The 19,644-nt window shown below is 38.6% G+C and overlaps 1 long non-coding RNA gene across 2 annotated transcripts; it reads left to right on the plus strand.

The window, feature by feature from the left end:
* Positions 1–3: 3 nt before the first annotated feature.
* On the plus strand, positions 4–17,551 carry LOC139073857 (uncharacterized). Of its 2 annotated transcripts, XR_011522945.1 has the most exons (5): positions 7–374; positions 3,967–4,075; positions 6,261–6,431; positions 13,218–13,303; positions 17,004–17,551. It is a non-coding gene; the product is annotated as an uncharacterized lncRNA (long non-coding RNA). The 2 variants fall into 2 exon arrangements; XR_011522946.1 differs by lacking the exon at positions 6,261–6,431 and having other exon boundaries at positions 4–374.
* The last annotated feature ends 2,093 nt before the right edge of the window (positions 17,552–19,644 follow it).

Consider the following 19,644-nt stretch of genomic DNA (forward strand, 5'->3'; position numbering starts at 1 on the left):
AGCAGAGTCCACGGGGCTCTGATTTCAGGAAACGTGGTCGCGCGGGTCGCTGACCGAGATGTCTGGGTGCGACAAAGATTGCGCCCAGATAAACAAGTCAGACTCGCACTCGGTAGTGAGTGATGGGCGACAAAAGGCAAGGCCAACACAAAGGGGCATTTTTGTTATCGAAAAGCCCTTGAAGCAACTAAAGCTAAAGAACATGAGGTTAGCTAAAAATCATCTGGCTTGCTCAGAAGGTCTGTTTGGGTGTTTCGTGTTCGCAGGGCAGCACCTGTTGTACTGTTCTGCCTGTAGCCGTTTACCCTCACACCTCCATTTTCAAAAACATTTTCCTGGCATGGAGAATTTGTTGGTGATTTGGCTGGCTAGAGGTAAGAATACCTTTGACTGCAGGGAAGATGCAAAGCTTTATTTAGTGAGATAGAATCCAGGTCGATTATTTTCAAGGAACCTGAAATTCAATTCTGGGGCTGAGGGGGAGTTCTTATTTCTTGAAGGGTTAAAGAGGAAGTTCTGCTTTCTCTATGTCAAAGCTAACTTTATCAAAGTTAAACTGTTTAGATGTTTTTTCTAACCTGGGGGGAGGAAAGTCCCTGGCCTAAGGGAGAAAGTGAGTGGTAGTCTTAAATTAACGAAGTCAAATATCTGGAATTATTCAACAAAGTTAACAGACATCTGTTGAGCCCCTAGGATGTGCCAGGAATCTTTCTAGGGCTTTGCGTCATCCATTTGTCATGTGTTGCTCATGGCTAAGGGATGGACAGCATCCTGTTCACCCCCTTCGCAAGGAAGCTGGAGATGCATCGAATAATTCCATGTAAGAAATGGAAACGAGTGAGGGGGCATGGCCTGAAATAAGCTCAGTCCTCTCCTTCACTGAGTAAACCAGACTCAAAATGTACTTTTAAGGTAGAGAGGGAAGAATTGAGGATTTCAGGCTGCTAAGGTGTGAACCAAGCACAGTGGAAGAATGAGGAGAGCCTGTTCAGAGGACACTAAGGACACCTGTTGCCTTGTATGCAGAAGTGGTGGGGGTGGGTGGGATTTACAGGTGAGGACTCTACAGGGCCTTAAAAGGCAGGCTAGAGGTTTGGACTTTATTCCACAGATACTTGGAGGTGGTGAAAGGGGTGTAACTTAAAGCATTGTTTTAAGAAGGTAAATTTGCCCTCAGCGATTAAGGTGGATTGAAACTGGGAGAGGCTAGAGATAGGTCAGGTCAGTTGTGAAAAGCAAAAAGCTGACTTTGAAAGAAGATTTGGCTAGATTTGACGACTGCTAACGAAAACTGTCAGAAGTTTACTAAGAATTCTAGGAAGCCAGGGCCTTCTGAGTAATGGATGAATCAGAGGGAAGAAGGCCACCATGTTTCAGCTGCAACTCGGCTCTTAAAACAAATAGGTCACAGGTCATGGAACTAACATTTGCTTAAGTTGATCCCCTCTGCTGACTTTATTAAGAATTTATCACAGTCACCTCACGTTCATATTAGCTTCTGCCGCTAAGAGGAAGGGGTTTCCCTCCCAAGAGCACAGATACAGAGACTTCCTAGCTCACTTTCTTTAACTGTTCTTCTGGGGGAATCCATGTCGTCCTTTCCTCGCTCTCTTGCACACAGGATCTCAGCGCCTCATTGAACCAGCATCTTTTTTATAAGTCTCATTTAACCAGGAAGCATGAGGGCATGGAGATCCATTTCAGTGCATCTCGTCTACTTTTCCAAGCATTGGTGGAGCACCTGCTATGGGCCAGGCCCTGGGATAGCTTCTGGAGCTGCTCGTAGACTCACTAAGCCCAGGCAGGGCCTGAAAAGCTGCCTAGAGCTTACTTCAATTTGCATTTTATGTGGTCAGCAGCATTGCTCTTAAATTGCCCCGGACTCCTTTCTTTATGGAAGAGTTCTAATCACTTGTCTGGTGCATTTTGCTACTATCATTTGTGCTTATACAGTCTCTGCATAGGCATGCACAGTTCCCAGCTGGCAAATGGATTGTGTTCTGAAAGTCAGTCTGTAATTCATATTCCCATAGGAACAATGATATGTTCAACAGCCAGTGCACATACACTCTCACACACACCTATGCAAGACACTTCTGACCCGTAAGTTGGTTGAACCATATATTTAAAAATATCAAAATTCATCATTTTTCTTTCTGGGAAAAATATTTTTTAAATTTCCACGGAGAACTCAACCTCTCTGTGAAGTCTTAGATTCCGGAAGAAAAAGTTCTTGTTGCCTTCATGGTAAAAGGTTTCCTCTGCCCACGGTCCTGGGTAGAGGAGGAGGTTATACCTCTGTACAGTCGTGGGCTGTCCGCTTGCCAATCTGTGGCAACATTCTTAGGAGGGGAATCCCTCCTATGGTGGTGTAAGGAGATGAGCAAAATCTGGATGATTGTTCTGTTATTAGACAGTACATCAGGTGTTTATCTTGAGGTACCCTGTGCTCCTACTTCGAATCTGCCATCTTTGTAATTTTCTGTACTTCCAATCTTTCTAAAATGCAAGTTTGATGCATTCTCCCCCCAGCTTCTACTCACCTTCAAGATCAGTTCCAAACTCCTTGGCATGGTATAATTGGCCCCTCGAGACCTGGCCCCTGCTTACCCTCCAGCTTCCTTTCTCATCTTATGTTGATGCTATAGGCAGAGGCCAGGTTTTCTCTGAAGTTGCTTTTAGATATATTGCTCCCTCTGCCTGGCAAGCCTTTTCCATTCCCTGCCGAGGTCATTCAGATTTATCCTTGAAGACTCGGCTTAGCTGCCAGTTTCTTTCAGCCACTTCTGTGACACATCACCCTATGACCACCCTCAGTGTGAATGAGGTGTATTCCCTAATTCCATAGCGCCCTGCACACACTTCTCTCCTAACACTCATCATAAGGCTGACAGGTGTTCATTTACGTATTTGTCTCCCCCAGGAGACTGAACTACTGGAGATCAGAGACTAATCTGTGCGTTCCAAGTGTCCAGCATGTAGCATATGAAAGGCACTCAAATGCATACTGAAATAATGGAGTAGATGGGGAGAGGACCTGTGACCATGGCTAGCCTAGAATAGCTAGATTCCAACGATGGAGTTAATACCTGCAGGGGAAACTAGAACACCTGGGGAAAGCCCTGTGCTGTCAGGTTAAAGGTCTGAGATTCTTGGAAAGAGGCCCTGAGGTTAGGTCAGACTGGCTCGAAAGGAATTATTCTAGAGGTATATGTGGAATGGAGAAGGTGGTACGGGTAGGGTGACTCCACCTGGGGTGATTTTGACCCCCAGGGAACATTTGGCAATGTCTGAAGACATTTTTGGTTGTCACAACCAGGGTATTGAGGGTAGTGATACTGGCATCTAGTGGGTAGAGATCAGGGATGCTGGTAATCATACTACAGTGCACAGGAAGCCCCCTACAATGAATAATTATCTGGTCCAAATGTCAGTAGTGCCGAGTTTGAGAAAGCTTGCCACATAGGATACCATGAGAAGTTACTGACACTCTATTTTTTAAGTTAATTTAAAGCAAATGAGATTTGGTAAATTGTTAACTTTTGATGTGAAAAAAAAAACACTAGAATCTAAGAGATGTGAGTTCTAGTCCTGGCTGTAGAAAAAGCTAGCTGTGTTTCCTAAGGCAAGTCACCTTTCTGGACCTCTTTTTGTTCAACTCAGGCTCTTTCCAGTTCTAACAGCCCATGGCTCTAAACCTGGCTCAAATGTCTGATTAAAACCACCAGTGATTTGAAAAAAGAAAGACAGTTGTGATCACATATTCTGTTTTTTTACCTTGGTTAAATGTCTTTCTTCAGGAACTAGAAGGGTTCCTAATCCTCGGCTTTACCAAGACAACCGATGACCATTGTAACAATATCACTTAAGAGATGAGACAAGACATATTCATATTATAAATTGAAATGTTGCCTCCAAGGTGGCAGTACTCATCTGCACGTGACATTTATGAATGTTTTCCAACAGCATCTACCAGATATCAGGAACAAGGGAAAGGAAGGCACCAAAGTTAAAGCTAAGAGTTCCAGTCTGAATATCTACTTTTCTGGATTCTGGAAAATTACAGTATAAACAGGTGTGTTATATATAATGAAACATATAGGGGAGAGTATGTGGGGAATTAGGTTAGGGGACTGGATGATGAGTGATGGTTGTACCATACCTTTAAGTACAGTTTTTTTTTTACTGCATTAATATATCACAATGAATTATGACTGTTGGCAGATATTTTAGAAATCTCGAAATAGATTCAGCTTAGCTTCTAGTGCCCTCCCCAATATGGCACAACGATACCTGTTCAGCCTTATCTCTCACGTTTCCTTTGTTTAAGCAATCTGGTCAAAACAGGATTAAAAATCTTCCTCAACTTACAATGGAGTTATATCCTGATAAACCCATCATAAATTGAAAACATTGGTAAGTCAAAAATGTGTTTAATACGCCTAACCTACTGAAAATCATAGCTTAGTCTAACCGATCGTAAACGTGCTCAGAGCACTTACATTAGCCTACAGTTGGGCAAGATCATCGAAGACAAAGCCTATTTTATAATAAGGTGTTGAATATCTCATGTAGTTTATTGAATACTGTACTGAAAGTGAAAAACAGAATGGTTGGAGGGCTACAGAATGGTTTTATGTGTGTGGGTTGTTTACCCTCGTGATTGCATCATTGTTTACCCAGGCAGCTCGCTGCGCTGCCCAGCCTCACAAGAGAGGATCGGACAGCATATCGCTAGACCGGGAAAAGATTAAAATTCCAAGTACAGTTTCTACTGAATGCATATCGTTTTCGCACCATTGTAAATTCAAAATATCCTAAGTCAAATCATCGTAAGTCAGGGACCCTCTGTACTTATCCTCCCTAAGACCTGAATTTACATGTCGGTGCTTCTTTGTGTTAACCCACGCTATTCTATGTCTTCATTTTCCTAAATTCTACCTTTCATTCAAGGTTCAGGGGCAGCTCTTTCATGAAGTTGTCCTTGATCACATCCCTCTGTCTTGTAAAAGAGCATCCTCACCTTTTAACTCTGATGGCATCCGTTAGCTAATATGGGCCATGTAGCTAATATGCAGTCATATTACATGAGTACAAATCTTACCTGTTCTGCTAAATCTCTTGTTCCCTGCATATTCCTAACCTACTCCCTTGGGCAGACCTGCTTGCTTGTCTGTATTTGGCCCTTGAGTCTAACCTTGGGCAGGGACGGTTTCATCTTCATCATGCAGCCCCAGGCCTAGCATATGTTGTATGCATATGTGCTCAATCAATACCTGTTTATCTAATGGATGGGTGGATTTATTACATACTGAATGAATTCATCTAAAACAGGTTGATTAGCTTATCTTAGCCTCCTTTGTTAAAAGTCAAAGAAATGCTGGCATAGAGATTTGCAAGGAAGAAGAATTTTTGCTTAATTATGATAACTAATTATCTAAAAAATATTTGGCTAATATTTTAGTGAGACTCCTATTAAGATTCTAGATGTTCAAATTACTATCAACAACCTTTAAAATTAACAGTGTCTATTGTATTTTATGGAAATGCCAACCAACTATCCAGAATCCTCATTGGATTACATTCTCATTGAATAAAAAATGTGGAATATGAATGCTCAGTGGTTCTTAGCAATCAAGGAGCCATGTAGCGCTCCAGTGTAATGTTTCAACCTTTCCCCAAAACCGTATTGAGTCTTGGCCAGACATATTAGCATGAGCTGACCGACAAAAGATGTAGGTTCTAGGAAAGTAAGAATAGAAATGATTCCAGCTAGCATTAACCCTATAAGTGTGTTAGTTATCATCTGTGTGGTATGTTAAAGCACTGGCAAGTAGTGAACTACTTTGAATGATTACATTAAGTAATATAGGACACAAAAAAACTTTCCAATACTGTTAAGTCAAGAGGAAAATTGGAATGGTGTCTAATCTAACATATGTATATACTTTTTCTCCTCCTTCCACTGTAATCAAATCAATCAATCTCTTTTTCCATATATATATACACACATGTATATATATACACACACATATATGCATGTGTATATGTATGTATATGCATTTCTTTCTCTCAAGCAAACACTCACTCATTTCTTCTCTGTTCCTGCCCCGTCTGGCTTCTGAAAGTCTGAAGAAGTCAGAGCTCTACAGAAAGTCAATAAAAATGGTTGTATTCAATATGCGAGGTTCAAGTTACCCTTAAATTTGGAACTCCTAATCAACTCTATATTTAATTAATTACTTATTTGTATTATACAGGGTGATTCAAAAAGAATTGCACCTTGGCCACCCAGATCCTCAGATGTCTCACTTTGCAACTTCCTTCAGACAGAATACCTCCGGAACCTCACATCTGTACTGCACCTTCATTTTTTTTCAACCTTCAAAAAATGAAGAATCTTGTCCTGGCTGCCATTTCAGTTGTCAAAGGTGACATTTTACAAAGGGTCAAGGGTGATTGATGCGTGCCCTAGGAACATGAAAGGTGCATACTGAACATTTATTAAATTATGGAGAGGGCTTCTTTACAATGAAAGTTGTCAAATTATGGCCCGTGCTCTAAATCCATCCTGCCCACTGTTTTTGTAAATAAAGTTTTATTGGAACACAGCTATGCACATTCCCTTATGTATTGTGTACAGCTGCTTATACTACAACAGAGTTGAATATTGCAGCAGAGACTATCTCACCTGCAAAACCTAAAATATTTAGTCTCCGGCCCTTTGCAGAGTAAGTGTGCAGACCCATCTTTACAAACTGACCTTTTCTACATGCTCCTATAAACCCCAGTTACTGGTTAATGCATTTCCAAAAGTTGCACTTCTTTTGGAATCACCCTGTACTTGAACAATTTCTATTACAAAAGTCTTAACAATTATACCATAAAATCGTTGAGAATATTTTTGTATACCCTGCAGATCCTACATAGAACAGCAGTGGGTGCATACTAAGCCTGTTATAAATATTTGTTGATAGATTGATTAAATTGAGCATTTATTAAAAGAATCATGAATCTCATAAGAAAAAATTAGCTCTCAGTTTTCCTTGAGTGTATCTCATTTTCCACCTATTTTACTTTTCCTACATATCTCTCAGAATGTTCGAGTCCTAATATATTTAAATACTAGGTCTGTGTACTAGAGAAGGATGAAGAAAAATAAAAATATAAAATACAGGCAATACCAGCTATAAAACACACAGCTCACAAATCTTTTTATCCCTAGGACCAAAAGAAAAGAGAGAAGAGAAAAGCACCCCAGTTTATTATGTCCCATTTTAAAAAGTAATAGACTTTTATTAAGACCTACAATTATGATAGGTATGGTATGGGTTAAGAGGCTGGACGAGTAAGACCCCTGGTCTGAGAAGCCTAAAATCCTATAGGTGATATTAATAACATGTTTGTAATATTTTAAGGTTTCCAAGCTCTTTCCACATTCACTGATCATTTTATCCTTACAGTGACATGTGAACCGGGTTGTCCCAACGTCTCACTTATCTTTGTCACCTCATATTGTTGCTTTACTTGGACAAGATGGAAAAACATGTGATTTAAAACTGTCTTGATTACAGATGTAAAAACTTGTCTTCTGATTCCTAGTTCCCTATTTTAAGCTATCCAACCTAGTCTTAAGGTAGGTAACTTTTAAGGAATGCCCTAGAAATTGTGCCTTTTTTCAGGCTAAGAGAATCTGGTAACATTTTGCCTTATTTTATATTAGTTATTAATGGGACAAGCTCAATTCAGGACTTATAAAGGCCACAATAAATCTGTATATCTCCTTTACGCTCTGTACTTTAGGCAATATACTGTGACAATTCACTAAAGGCTGTACTATTTGAGGATGAGTTAGAAACACTGATATAGGACAAAGTGTTGTGCCCTTCAAGGCTCCTTGATCTGTTTACATTGATATTAATAGATGGTTCTGGGCTTCAGTCACAGGCCTGAATAATTCAGGTCATACTGACCTGCTGCACTTTTTAAAAACTATAAAATATTCTGGGAAATATTTTAGATCGGTGATACCTGCAAGTTATTGAAAAAGTTCAAAAGTCCACAGAAAATTAAGAAACTGTCTGAACTACAGTGGTGTAGAAATAATTATAGTCAATATAATAAATCAACTTGTTCTTAAATTGTCCCATTTGGATTAGTGTCCAAAGGGAATGTTTTATTATTAACAGCATATGGCAGATAATTAGAAAATACTACTGATTTTCTATATTTATTGTTTTTTGAGATGGGTAAACTAATAATTTTATTGTGGGCCAAACTCATCAAAACAATTGGTTCCATATGTTTTTGTAATTAATATTAATTAATTGCATAACTATTATGCAATTGTATAGTATTAGAAAGTAGCTATTTGAGAATATAATGAATGTCCAATGGTATTTTATAGCTTGAGCTTCCTACTGTAAAGAGGTTAACCTTTTTAGCATGAACTGCATGCTCTGTGCCTGTTCCTGACTCTGTATCCTACAGTAAAAGGAGTAAAACAGCAGAGATAGATTAGATTGTACTCTACTGCCTCTGGAATTCTTTGAAAGTCTATTTCAGAGTCTTTCCAGCAGCCTTACCTTACTGACATTTAGATGGAAAATGAAAAGAACCTAAAAACCTGCACACTTGCTAAAGACAACTAGAGATTTCCATTTTACAGAGCCTTGTTTATCCTTTTGTTTCTGCTTTTTTTTTTTTAAATCTAAATGCATTTATTAAACATTTTTTGGGCACATTGCCAAATCGGATGCTACTGTATATAAAGAAACTGTGTGGAGTGTGGTAACACCATCTGGCACTGTGAATACATTTTGGAATGCTTGTGGAAATTTCAAAGAAAAATGTAGGAAATTTTGTGTATAATTTTCTTAAACTTATTTCCATGAGATCCATGATTTAGGAAACACATTCTACAGGTTTTCCACAGACATTTGGATGATTTTTTTTTTATACCCAGATAGTGCTTTATGAAAAAGCATAATGCTTGGTTCTTACCTTTTAATGACTCATTAATTCTGTGTAAAATAGAGCTGTTAATAGTAGATTTTAAAAATATGCCATGTAAAAAAATCTTTAGAGGATTTGTGAACTTCATATTAATTCTTCCCCAATCTTAATAAGGTAGCAAACCAAAGTGCCTCTCAGTTTGAAGTTAGAGAAACTGAAGTACAGCCACAATGTATGTTTGTGACATTCTAGATACAATCAAGAAAAGAAGTAGAGTGCTACTACACGTGTTTATGACATCTGTCTGTCTGCTAAGCTAGGAGTTGTTACAACTCACAGGATTGAGCAAAAAGGCACCTCAAACGTGAAATACATCGCTCTGTTTATTCCTGCATCTGTAAATACCAGTTTGTTAGTTCATCAACATTGGAGGAGTCAAGCCAATTCAGATTTTAATTCGGTAGGCTGAAGGCACTGTTTTAGTTTGCAACCTGAGAACTCTCACTGTCACAATTTTAAGTGACCTAATTGATATGATGTTGACCTAGGAGCAATACCAAGGTGAAACTAAAATCATTACCAGCAATTATCTATTATATTTAAAATTAAGTACCTGAGAAACAAAGGTTTCCAAAATATGATTAAAACAAGATTATATCTATGTGGATGCTACCAACATATTAATACACCTCCCAACTCAGAGACATAAAGCCTGTGTTCTATAAAGATGTTTAATTATTTCAAATTCAAGTCTTTGTATAACCAACAATCATGGACTATTTTTCAAGGGCAGTGGTAAGTAAAATATGGAATTTATTGGCTGATGGTGCTGTTCAAGTGCCCTTCTACATAATATGTTTCGTGTGTTCTGTTTCAAAGCCATTTTGATAATGAATCAACAGATGTTACATGAAAAAATTGTTCTAAGGATTCCTGCTAGCTTTCTCTCAGCCATTCATGTTTAATTTGGGAAGGAAATTTGAAGAAGTAAATTAATACCTATTCTACCTGTTTTTAAAAGTTTATGGTAATAGAAGAGTCAGACATAATGAATATTTCTCAAAGTCAAGTGTTCTATGAAAGGCAGTTTAGATTGGAAGAGGTAGAAATATTCACAATGATAGTATATTATATTACAAGTAAATACTTTATGAGAATTAGTGGATATAGTCAGATATAGGTAAAGAAAAACAAAAGAGAGTCAAATAATTTGGAGAATATTTGATCTACTTAAAAGTTATACCTCCAACACTAAATTAATACACAAAAATGCGAAGTAATCAATTTTAAATTGAAGAATAATTTCAGATCTAGTTCATGGGAAATGATTGCCTCTGCCTCATGCATGCAGGAGTAGATAAGCTGCTCTGTTATCTCAGCTCCACTTATAATCATCAATTTTTCATTCAACTGAACAGTTGATGATCAAGAACTTAAGACAGTTCAGCTGATGGGATACCAATCATTGTGATTTCGGCTGTAAATATTGTGAAGAATTAGGTGCAACAAAAATTCAAGCAAATGTGGGCTGGCCCAGCGGCGTAGTGGTTAAGTTCAACCTGCTCCGCTTTGGCGGTCTGGGTTCGCAGGTTTGGATCCCAGGCATGGACCTACATCACCCATCAAACCGTGCTGTGGCAGCATCCCACATACAAAATAGAGGAAGATGGACACAGATGTTAGCTCACGGCCACTCTTCCTCAATCTCCCCCTCCCCCCCAAATCAAGTAAATGTGAATTTTGGCCCTCAATTTTACGTTTCAAAGACTTAGTAAAGTGTCAAATACCAAGAATATACCATTGGAAGATGCTATTTAGCTGTACACTATCCCATAGAAGCAGGTAAATTGACCCAACTCTAGCACTTGCTTCCATGCCCAGTTCCAGTTTCTGTTATCTTCTTCTGGTTGTTCATAGGTGTAATTTGACAACACTCTACCTGAATAGGTTAGCCATAATTGTGAGGGGATTAAAACACAGACTCTGGAGCCAGACTGCCTGGCTGGGTTAGCCTCCTCACTCTTGCTCTGTGAGTTGGGCTCAACAGATCACTTCTCTGTGCCTCAGTTTCCTACCTATATAAAGTTGATGATGATAGTACCTATCTCATGGAGCAGTTGAGAAGATGAAATGAATTAATACACTTAAAGCTTTAATTAGAGTGCCTGGTCCATGGTGTATGCTTAATGGCTATTACCTATTGAGGCTTTTGGTGGTTATTATTGCTATTAAATTTCCAGGCATTAGGTCCTTTCTTGAGAATGAAGATACTGTATTTGAAATTGAAGGAAATTGGTATGTAAGAACATGAGTCCTACCAAGTGATAAGAAAAAAATCTAAGACAGAAGATGAGAAAGCTTTGAAATCAGAGGAATGTTACCAATCAACATAGGGAAATATGAATAGAAATGCTTAGTTTAATAGAAAGGAAAGGAAGAAGAAATATTTTATTTTTGCAGCAAATCAAAACACTGTTGGATGCTTGTTAAGAGGAAATGGAGGCCATATGGAGAAAACAATTCCATTACACAGTGTGGAATGGATTTAAAGGACAGCTGAATAGCTAGGGCATGAATTATGTAGGCCTTTAGCCATATAATGTCATAGATTAACAAAGCAAACAGCAGGGGGCATTGTGGTAGTTAATGAGAGGTGGAAAGAGTTGTCAGGCTTCAATGATCAGTTTTTATGATGCGGTTTTCCTCATTAAGGAAGTATACTGATAACATTATTTTGGTTCTTTCCAATCATTGCATGCATTAGGACCTTAATATTCTAAATCTTTTCATTTTATTTATTTTATCTCTATAGTTCTTATATTCATTGCCTTTGTATTAACTTTTTGCTTGTAACCATTACAAGTGGTTGCTGCCTTTTTACTGATTAACTTGTTAATTAATTAATTAGCTCAATTTTAAAATTTATATTAGGCATATTTTAAAGATCGCCAGAATGTGTTTTCCGCAGTGGCCTAGTTGTCTGATAACTAAATAGTAGAGGGGTTTGAGCATGTTTTATAGGTATTTTATTATTATTTTAAAATGGAGAAGTTCTTGTTAAAGACTTATTAATTGATTCTGCATTTAAAATAATTGTTTAACACCTATCCAAAATGATCCACATGGTTGTTTAGGATTAGGCAGGGAGAACCAAAACACAAAGAAAAATTAGATAATTTTTTTATTAGCTGAAATATTTTACTTTGCATCATAATGAGTTAAAAAAATACATAGAAAATAAATATTCTTCCTTTATCAATGTCAAGAGAGTCCAGACATGAAAAATCATCCTGTAGGACTTCAGAATTTCAAAAGGACAGATAGGATTATTTTGAAGTTTTAATAAGTATTGAGAAAAATTGAACTATTGAACAGTCCAACCCATAGGTAGCAGGTTCTATTGCTTTCTTCCTCCAATATTATAATTTTCTCCAGTTATTATGGATTCTAAAGCTAAATTTTTGGCTTGACTAGAAATGGATACATTTAACCTTTTAACATTAATTTATCTGGGTGAATTATATTAGCAATTTATGATCAGTGCTGGTTTTGAGTAGATAGGAAGTGAAGGACATAAAGTGTTTTTAAGATTTCATGTTCACAGTGACTGAGATTCCTTCAAAGAAAAAAAGTTCCTGCAACAAGAGCTGAGCAAATATCTATCAGTTTGCCTTCCAAAAAATGAATTGAGCCTTGTGTCTTAAAAACAGCATTTTAAAAATAAGTCATAAGGGAGATGAAGTGCTGAGCTGTGGTGGATGATATTCCAGTTATCTCTTCAATCAATTTTGTATAATGCTTTGGAAGGAGAATAACAAGTAATATGAAATCATTTTTCAAGATGCTATATGTGCACACGCTTAGTTCTATTTCTGTTTTCATTGGAGCAGGCAATTTATGCAATGCACTTGTAATATTCCAAGAACAAAGACCAATTTCCCTGAAGGTTATGAGCACTCTTGAATTTTACCAATGCAAAAAAAATATTATTTTCCTGTTGTCACATTTTAGATAATGAAGTTTGCTAGATGTACAGAGTCTCCCTGAGTTGTCTCAGGAAGTATGCCCACCGCGGGTATATTTTATTCTGAGATTCAGAAAGTGGATGTTGGCAGTTCTTTAACAAGCATTGACAAGTAGTAATTAGTGGTGAGTGTTGTGGAAGATGGAGGGCTGAAAGGATTTGGGCATCAGCGTCTGAACAGGAGTATCTTTTATTCTTGGGAAAACAAGTATCCAATTGATCTGTTTATGATCCTTAGTCTAGGTTTCAGGAACCGGACATGAAGCTCTGTGTGACTGAAATGAACCACCTGTTGTCTTCAAATGGAAGTGAAGAAAAGGTCGAGTAAGGACAATATATTAATCCTTTTGGCACCCCGTAGCCATTTTGCTTGTTTTGTTTTACTTTGGGGAGTTGGGTAGGGATGAGAGTAGAAATGGCTCCTATTTGGACCCCTTCATGCGATTCTACCCCTGACTATGACATGCATGCATTCAGGCATGTGATAGCAATGTCACAGATTCCAAAGTTCAAAAGTGGCCTTGTGTCTTTGCTTGTCTGTTTTTTCCTTGAATGTTTACATGGTTTTGTTTGTTTTTCAACTTACCAGTGGTGCCTCACGGGTGCACTATTTCCCTAACAACATATGTAGAAACAGTGTGTTTAAAAGGTTCATAGCTACCTGACAAATAACCAAATGCGGAAATCCCTGGGTTGCGAGAAGCACAGATACTTTCCAGCCTTCCTCCCTCTCATGCAATCTAACCGGAATGAATAGAACACAGAGACTGGTTGATTACCCTCTCCACGCAATCTCCCTGAAGTGCCCCCAACTCTGGGGGCACAGTCCTGCTTAAACTTGCTTCTATCGCATTCCACACGGAGGGCAGAGTTCTGAATGTGTACACACTCTGCCCTTGCCTAGTTTCATGTTATGTAATAGCTGCAAATGCTCTTGTGTGCCTGCATATAAACTATGAGGAGGAAGGGGATATTGCAAAACGAAGCCTTGGTATAATTTCTACCAAAAAGGCCCATTTTGCTAAAGTTTGGGACCCCATTATAAGATCACAGAGGAAAAGCCAGACAGGAAAGGGTTTGAGTTTATAAATCCTTGTCTGTTAGACCTGAATGCAGAAAATTAGGACTGGTTTGAAAGTTTTAATTTGCTTCATTAGCTTAGTAGTTGGAATGCAACTCTTAGATCGCAGCTACTAAGAAACCACCAGGCTTATTCAGATATATCCAACTACTGGAGTCACCTCATTCAATGACTAAGTTTAGCAAAAAAAAAGAAAGGGGAGAATGAAAATGCAGAAAGCTAAACTGGGACAAAAGAATGCTTTTAGGTCAGCTAGTATGAAGTATTAGCTATAACTTCACAGATGGTCCAAACAGATGAAGAGGAGAAAGGATGGCTACAGAGATCTGGCAGTCAGCCTCTTGACTTCTGCCACTCGTTGCAATGGTGTTTTCATTTATTTATTTATTTATTTTCTCTTTTAAAGGGAAGATGGAGTGGGGATAAGAATGACTTCAAGCATCTCACTTGATAATCTTGTTCTTCTTGAGAGATTTACCTATCTCTTGTGAATAGGAAGAACTTTGCTTGTAAAATCAATTTCAGATAACCATATTTAGATGGGTGGCGATCATCATTTTTCTTAAAGTTGCTTCCAGCAGCCGGCCCAGTGGCGGAGCGGGTAAGTTCGCACGATCCGCTTCTCGGTGGCCCAGGGTTCGCCGGTTCGGATCCCGGGTGCGCATGCAGCACCGCTTGGTGAAAGCCATGCTGTGGTAGGCATCCCATGTATAAAGTAGAGGAAGATGGGCATGGATGTTAGCTCAGGGCCAGTCTTCCTCAGGAAGAAGAGGAGGATTGGCAGTTATTAGCTCAGGGCTAATCTTCCTCCAAAAAAAAAAAAAGTTGCTTCCAAACTTCTTTTTCTATATATATACTTTGGAAATCCAAGAAGCCATCAGCACCGATGATGTTGTAGCCAAACCGAGCCTTTGGTGAAGGAAAGCATAGCTGAGGAGTCGATGAGGGTCCCAGTAACATCATGGTTGTACTATTAAGCCTAATTTATTCTGTAGATTCTTTCGATTGTATAATTTCTTAATACTCTCCCGTGTTCAAGAGTATATGCCTTTTTTTGGTAAATGGCCTTATATATTCTTTAGAAGTAGGCTGCGTAGAAATTATAACCAAATGAGGGAAATAAGCATCCTCATAGTGTATCTCTTTGATTACACTGATCTTCATCTCAGTTCATGTCAGCAAACCTGGCCTTGTCATTCTCTTCCCTATCTCAAGGGCAGGGTTTCTCAACCTCGGCACTATTGACATTTTTGGGCCAGATAATCCTTTGTCGTGGGGTGCTGTCCTTTGCATCCCTGGCCTCTACCTACGGGGTGCTAGTAGCAGCCCCCTTGTTGTGACAACCAAAAATGTCTTCAGACACTGCCAGATGTGCTCTTGGGAGCAAAATCACCCCTGATTGAGAACCGTTGCCCGAGGGTGAAAAGATTTTCCAGGTTAGTCCCAGTTTATAAGTTTTCCCAAGTATATAGGATCCCCTTTCACTTTCAAAAGGGTCATAATTTGGACAGGGAATTAAATGGTCACCCAACATATCTCAGTAAATAGCAACTTCGTGTTTCCAGTTGCTCATGCCAAAACTTTGGAGATGTTCTTAACTCCTCTCATTCTCTCATACCCCTCATCAGCCATTAGTAAATCCAGTTGATTAAAACCACCTTCAAACTGTATGCCATATCCAGCACTTCTGTCCATGTCCACTGATATCACACTGGTCCAAGCCACCTCGACTCACCCAGAAGAACATGTGCCCCTCCTCAGGCTGTTCTCACACAGCTGCCAAAGCTATCATGTTTAATTAGCAAGCTGGATCATGCCACTCCTCTGCTCAAAATCCTTCAATGGCTTCCCATTCTACTTAGAGTTAAAGCCAAAGTCATTACAATGGTCTAAAAGTAGCCTTACAAGATCTGCCTAACCACTGCCCTCCTCCTTGTTCCGGTTAGCCTCTCTGACCTTATCCCTTTGGACTCACTGTTCAGCTACCCTGACCTCTGCTATTCCTTAAACACCTGGCACAGCCTGTTTCAGCGCTTTCCTCTGCCGATTCCTTTTACCTGCAACCTTCTACCTCCCGCCACTCCAGATATCCACATAGCTTGCTCCCTCATTTTCCAAGTCTATGTTCTACTCTCAGCTTCACAGTGAGGCCTTCTCTGACCACTTGATTTAAAATCACACCCTCAATTCATCTCCCCTGATTTCTTTCTTACCATAGCCCTTATCACTATCTGACATACTAAAATTTTACCCATTTCTTTATTTATTTCCTGATTTATTGTGTGTCTCTCAGAATTAGTATGCAGACTCCACGAGGGCGGGGGTTTTTCTCTGTTTTGTTCACTGTCCAATACTCAGTGCCTTTAGCAGTTTTCCTAGGAAACATGTAGTGGGCACTCAATAAATACTGAATGATGCAATAATGAATTTATTGAATACTTACTTTCTTCTAGGCATCAGGCTAATACTGAGTATACAAAAGTGAGTGCAGCACTATCCCTGCCCTCAAGAAGTTTAAAATCTAGTAGAGGACACACGCATGTAAATAAATAAGCACAGAAGCGTGAGATGCCTGCAATAAAGAGAAGAACGCATGGATGTGGTATAGAGGGATAAAAGGGATTGGTGGAGCACAAGGGATTGCAGTGCATTGAGGAGGAAGTGGCGGTAGGGAAGGGATAATACTTTGTCCCAGTCCATTATTTGCACAGCTGCTGCAATGCAAAGACGGTGTGAATGGCAATGTAAAGCCGCTGCATGTGCCAGTGGCTTTTCATCTTGTACACCCACACCTGCAGTGTGGAATCCTTACAGTTTAGCATGGTATATAAGGCTGATCATAATCTGGCTCCCTGTCCAGACTTATCTATTGCCACTCTCCTCCAAACAGCTTTTCTTGCTAACTAGACTGATGAGAACAATATGTGTCCTTAACACTTTCAGGCTTTTCCTGGCTCCTGGAGTGCCCTCCCCCACCGCATGGTCTACTTGACAGGTTTTAAGACTTGGCTGAAGTGGAATAGCCTCTGTGAAGACTTCCTTGATGTCACCTTCCTTCTGGGTAAATTATCACACGAAAGACCAGAGGCAGCTGCATCAGACAGGTTGGAAAAGTATGCATTTATTTCTAAAGAGAATGAACCTATTAAGACAGTTTGAAAAATGGTGCAAAAGAAATATATACCATCAATCAAGACTGTGTATTAACTTTGAGTAATTGTAGTCTGAAATCCACATTCCTGGAGCAAAGAAGTGACATACCTGCCATAGATCAGTGTAAACATGGAGACAGAACAATGAGAGCCTGTACAATAAACGAAGAGGAAGATTGGTACCAGATCAAAACATTTCCCTCATCTGCCTGCAGTTTAATCTGGGAAGAACTGGAATTAAGTTCTGGACCACACCATGTTTATGACTGACTACTTATTAATTGTATTTAAATGTGTCATAAAGTTAAATGTGTAGTAAACTATATGAATTTTATTTCATATTTTGAGTTTTTTGATTTATAACTACTAATTCCTTCTATCATGATAAAGTTGTGGGTTGAAAGTACCCATTCGATATTACGAAAGGTAAATACCACAATCGGTAGATCAGAGTGGTGGTTACAATCAAGATTCTAGTGACCAAAGTCAGACCAGTTGGGTCTGCAGCATGCTTTATAGACTAGTATCTCTGTAGGACCTGTTACTCTTTGAATATTTATTCAATAATTGAATAATTCAATGTTCAATTGAATAATTCAGTAACTGAAGGTCTAAGCGTCAGGCATTGTTTTGATCTTATAACCTTCTCAAGAATCTATGAATTAAGTTGTAATTTCTCCACTTAAGGATAATGAAGCTGAAGCTTAAGAAGGTTTAAGTACCTTCACCAGCCAACAAGAAGAGCGCTCAAGATCCAAACCTAGTTCATTCCAAAGTAAAGCTCCGTCTTAACTACCGTGCAGGTCTGTTTCTGTGCTACATCTCTGGATGATTTCATTTCAGGGCATTTGTGTCTGAATTGAGGATAATCTTTTGCATCAAATTGATACAGATTTTGATGCTAATCTGTGTATCATGAATCATGGTTAGTCACAGAAGTTATTTGTTCACTTTGTAATTGTTACACCTTAAACTCATTGACTTTAATGAAATGGCTGATAGTAATATTGGAGGCCTAATTGTTAGCTTGGGCAGGTGGACCGCAGGCTTGGTATTTAATCACATAATGTGCCTTTGTGAAAACAGAACAGTTGTAAGACCGGCATCAGCAATTCCTGAGGGAGGATTCCAAGAAGCAGCTAAGACCTTGAAAATTCCCCTGGGTATTATGGATTTCATTTTAAGTGAAAATGCAAAGCAATTAAATTTCTTGTAACTGAATTCCTTAATTATACACAGTTTCTATTGCTCATTTTTTAGTTAAAAGTTGACCTTGATTTCTTGGAAATATGTAAAAATATAGGTGCAAATGGAAAAAGACTGGAAGATAATATACAAGAAAAAATATTTTTGGTCTTAGGATAGTAGGAGAGCTAGGATGATTTTCCCCCTTTTAAAAATGTTCAATATTATTGTTTTAGTTGTTTCCCATTTTTAAAAGAAACAAATGTAAAATAAGTAAAACTTATTTACTATCTAATGCATAGAACAACATAGTGGGTTGGATTCCATTTTACTATTTATGCGGTGTTACACAAGTCACTTAATTCTATACATTAATAAATATTTTTACTAAATCTAAAATAAATATCATAGTTAGAAATTTGAATCCCTAGATATATATTTTAAATGTTTTCATCTCAATCTTTCATCATTTTTAAAATAGGCATTTTTGGGGCTGGCCCTGTGGCATAGTGGTTAAGTTCATGTGTAGTCCAGGGTTCATAGGTTCAGATCTGGGCATGGACCTAGCACTGCTCATCAAGCTATGCTGTGGAGGCGTCCCACATACAAAACAGAGGGAGATTGCCACAGATGGACAATCTTCCTCAAGCAAAAAGAGGAAGATTGGCAATAGATGTTAGCTCAGGGCCAATCTTCCTCACAAAGAAAAAAAATAACATAAAATAGGCATTTTCCTGCCTGTTTTAGGTAGGATTGTAATTCATGTCTTGGGTGATACTTATGCTGAAAGCAAATTTTTTTTAGCCCCTCATCCTGTTCTTTATTCTTTGCCTGCTTGCAACAACACACCATCTCCCATTACAAAACCTATGTAACTCTATTCAATATCTGGTGTTTTCACCTTTTAGGAATCTCTCCAAATTTCCTGACCAAAAAAAAAGCTAGAAAAGCAGATAAAAGGTCCATGAATGACCTTTAAAAAAACTGGATTACAAATTATCCTCCAATACTCCCAATATGATCCATTGAGGGCAAATCACCTGTCGTAGGTTGAAATGTGTTCTCAAAAAGATAAGTTCAAGTCCTAACAACTGTGAATTTGACCTTATTTGGAAATAGGATTTTTGTAGATGCCATCAAGTTAAGACTAGGTCATGTTGGATTAATATGGGCCTTAATCCGATGACTGGTGTCCTTATAAAGCAAGGGAAATTTGGGCACACAGAAGACACACAGGGAGAAGGCCA

The sequence above is a fragment of the Equus przewalskii genome, chromosome 10, assembly GCF_037783145.1.
Source record: "Equus przewalskii isolate Varuska chromosome 10, EquPr2, whole genome shotgun sequence".
Lineage (NCBI taxonomy): Eukaryota > Metazoa > Chordata > Mammalia > Perissodactyla > Equidae > Equus > Equus przewalskii.